This window comes from Chelmon rostratus, chromosome 19, assembly GCF_017976325.1.
Source record: "Chelmon rostratus isolate fCheRos1 chromosome 19, fCheRos1.pri, whole genome shotgun sequence".
Taxonomy (NCBI): Eukaryota; Metazoa; Chordata; class Actinopteri; order Chaetodontiformes; family Chaetodontidae; genus Chelmon; species Chelmon rostratus.
Genome location: NC_055676.1, coordinates 8,155,178 through 8,159,337, shown reverse-complemented (window position 1 = coordinate 8,159,337; position 4,160 = coordinate 8,155,178).

Genomic DNA, 4,160 nt, shown 5'->3' with positions numbered 1-4,160 from the left:
TTGATGTATCAGAGCCATCTGTCTATGAATGAGATAAAACAGTTAGGACAAGCCTTGTGAATGAAGAAAGTGTGACGTCTGTTTATGCTTTACAGCTTACAAGAGCTGTTCTGCATCAGCTGCCATCTGAATCTGATCATGGAGGGTTACACTGCTCAAACATATGTTGATCCACATGTCTTTGATGCCTTGAGCTGAGCACTAAGGGAACTGCACAGTTAAGGAGTCTCAACGGTTTGTCAAAGCATTACTCATTGTGACAATCTTAACCACTGGCTGCCAAGTTATCTGATTGGTGCCAAGGAGAGTAGTCATTTCGTACTCACCGAATGGAGGATTTACCTAGTGTAAGAGGTGGGCCATCATCGGGACTGCAGGGCTTACAGAACCAGAACCAGACTGCACATCTGGTCATGTCTGGACCGGCCTTTGGAGTCACGCTGCCATAAAATCCACAGGATCCTTGAGCATGATTACTGTGATTGAAGACGGCTGTAGGGAACATGAAGGAAGATGTTCTGTTGGCTTGAAATGCTCTTCTTCTTCCTTCTGCTGCAGTTCAGGTCGTCCTTGTTTAGCTGTTTGTAGTATTTGTTAGCCTGTAGCATTTCAAGCATTTTTTGGGTGGCACTAACTCACTCAGTATGGACTTGGCTTAGACACCAGAAGGTTGCAGGCTCAAGTCCAGCACGTGGCATTCAATATGGAGTATTGACTGGTAGCTGGATTTCACCTCCTGGACACTTTCAAAGTGCCCTTGACCAGGCCACCAAACCACTCAGAACGCCTGACTGTGTGGCAGCCACCTCGCTCTGATATCTCTCCATGCCTGAAAGCATTTGCATGTGTGTATTTCTGTTTAAAATAACAACAGAGTGAAAAAATGTAATTACCCCTAGAGGGTAGTGTTGCTCTGTATACCAAATTGTTGGTACATTTTGAATACTTTATTAATATTATCTTTATTAGTATTAGAACTCCCCAAGGTTCGCTACTTGTTGTAGAGCAGGTGTGTCTCCGGTGTAAGTGATCAAGAGGATGAAATGTATAATTTATGTGAATATCCACTAGGTGGCAGGACTGGCGACGTAGCCAAACCAGGCGCTTGTATAGCCATGGTCGAAGTGCGCCTCAGCTTTGATTAAGAGAAAGAAATGATGCCTCTGCCTCATCATGTATCAGAGTACCATCTTCAGAAAATAATACGTCCACACCCTGTATTGGTTAACAAACAGGCTGCTAAAGGTCCCATGGGACTACTTTGCCTATACTGAGCTGACGCTGATGGCGAACCCTCTGTCTGTAAAAGCCTTTGTTACAGGTTTTTACAGGCAGTTGAAAAGCCATTTGCTTTTTAACTGGGAGTCAAATAGGCAGCAAATTAGGTGGTTTTACAAGGTCCTGATGCTTTGCTGATCTCTCAGGTCAGATTTTTGAGTAGTAGTTCTAACCTTCAGTTTTAGATTTCTGAGATGAATTGACACATTTGTAGGACATCTCACCCAGACCCATATATCTTTGCTACAAAATAGTATTTTACTCATAGTGTTTTTGTCTTCTGAGCTGTTTTATTGAAGGTTGTTACTGTTCTCACAGGGCTGTCCTGGTGAGCCTGGCCTGCCTGGGTTTAAAGGTGGTAAGGTAAGGGAAGCCTGTTTATGACATAATGACCTAAGATGGTGTTAAGTTAGTCCAGTTGACTCTCCAGGATTTAAGTGAACCTCTGTTCTCTGCACCTCTGAAATAGTATCCAAGGCTATTTATTGTTTTAAAGCTAAGTTTCACCTTAGACATTTTAATACCTACTGCTATAAACTCCTGTCACTTCCTCCATTATATCCATGTGTCATTATTTATGTCTGAGCCCCAATGCTGCACGAAATATCCTCTAAAATGTAATGTTAAAGAAAAGACTTTGGTACTAAATATTCTGTATAGTTTGATTTGTCTTGCATAAATGTACCACTTCTCTTACAGGGTAAGATGGGCCCTGAGGGGAGTCCAGGAAAAAAGGGGGAGCCAGGACCTCCTGGACCAGCAGGTTTACCAACTCTCTACCTGTGGAAGAACACAGCAGAGGAATGGGCTGCATTTCAGGTAAGATGGAAACCACAATGCATTCATTCTTTTATTCAGTGCAATATTTACAGTAGGTTCTTCCCCTTCTCATGAAAAAGATTCTCCGTTATCCTATTTCTATGTCTGTGGAGTCATTTCTCTTTCAGAATTTGAGCGTGAAAATCAAGCACCAATTATTTTTTTAAGGTTTGGATGACCGATAGCTATAGTTACAGTATAGAAAAAATGTTTTTTGACTGACAGGCCCTTGTTCTGAAGAAACAGATCTTCTATGCAGTCTGATTCCCACTGGCAGCTCATTCTCAGCATGAACTGTGTGCTATCAGTAAGGCATTTAGGCTAAAATGTAAACCAAAGCTCTTGTCCTCGGCCTGATGGCTCTTTCATCTGTACCTCCATGATATTTTACTATTTAACAATAAAGATAACATCTGAACATGCAGATCCATAAATATTGTCATAAAAATAGCAATTGCAAAAATTGCAGAGAAAAGGCTTAAACATCACATCCATTTAGAATCTCAGAAGCATTAGTTGTAGTTGATTCATAATGATTTAATTAAAGCTTTTGGTAGTTTTTGCACTTTATTAGCATTTTTAGCCACACTAGCAGCATAGCTCTAGGAATTCCAGTGTTGGTCTGTTAATTGCTCGGCTGGTCTGTCGGTTTGGACCAGAAATATCTCAACGGCTATGAAACAAATTAGCCATGAAATCTGGTTTGGACTGGTTGAATACCTCAGAATAAATTGAACTTTAGTTAAAACTAAACTTTTTATTGCTAATCAACAAATGTTAGCATACTAACATGCTGAACTAAGATGGTCAACTTGGTCAAAACATCTACATGTTAGCAGACGTTGTGAGCATGTTAGCATGTTGACATTAGCATTTACCTCAAGCACTGCTGCCAAAGTGCAGCCACAAAGTGGGCTGTCGACTTACTTACATATTTATAGACATATTTACTGAGGTTTTCAACATGTCCAGTTCTTTGTTACTGCATTTTGTCTTTCTTACTCAGTCAGAGGAATCAAGTTGTAGTAATGGTAGACTAAACAGTCCATGAGTCCATGTCCCACATTCAGCGCCAATCACTTATCTTTGCCACTTAGCTACTGTACAACATCGTTGCAACGCACAAAACATCTCTCACTTTATGTACTAGCGTTTACTTTGCTGGATGAAATGTCAGTTAGCATTATACTTTTTAGCCAAAAGGTGTCAGTGGACACAGACAGTCTGCAATAATGGTGTAGTCAGAAGTGTGCTGTGTAGGGCACACTGATGATGCATGCTACGAGCTAACAGCTGGCTAACACAGTAATTTTCTGCTGTTGGTCACCCTTTCTGAATTGCCATGTGATGGAACTGTAGGCTAATTATTTTTGTTGGCAGGGTGCAAAACTGGATGTAAGATGGAAGTCTGGCCTGCAGGCCATATTTGCCCACGTGGCCGTCACAGGCCTTTTACATGACTGGATCTCATTGGATAATTGACAAAGATTCATCCACCCCTGTGTGGATGGTCCGATTGTTCACCTTTTGTGCTAAGCTAGGCTAAACACATCCTGGACTGATGTCACTACTAAATGGTGAGAGATGAAATTGTTAACTATGTTTTCATCTAAATCCTGGTAAGCTAGCACATTTCCTAGTGTTTCTTTAAGCATCTTTTGAGTTGCAGACAGACCTTTCCTTGCTCTTCTCTCCCTGAGCCTTTGAGTAATTCATTGTCAGTTACCTAAAAGACACATTGGACATCAAATGCACTCTAAAGGCTAAGCCATGTTACCCAGACCCATAAGGTCCCCAGACTATCTGTAAAACCTTTGACCCTGCAGTCGTGGTGCGTGCAAACTGATGCTGTGTCCTCATCTGTTTAATCTCTCTGCAGTGGCCACAGCTGTATGTCGTAGAATACACCCACCAGTATGACAGCATGATGGAGAACTGCAAGTTCACTATTGAAAAAAGATGAGGAAAATAAAGAGTCTGTTAGTAGTTTGGGAAGGCGATTTTTTACTGTCTGTGCTTTGAACTTTATGTGGACAACCTGCAGAGGTCATTCACATTCTTCC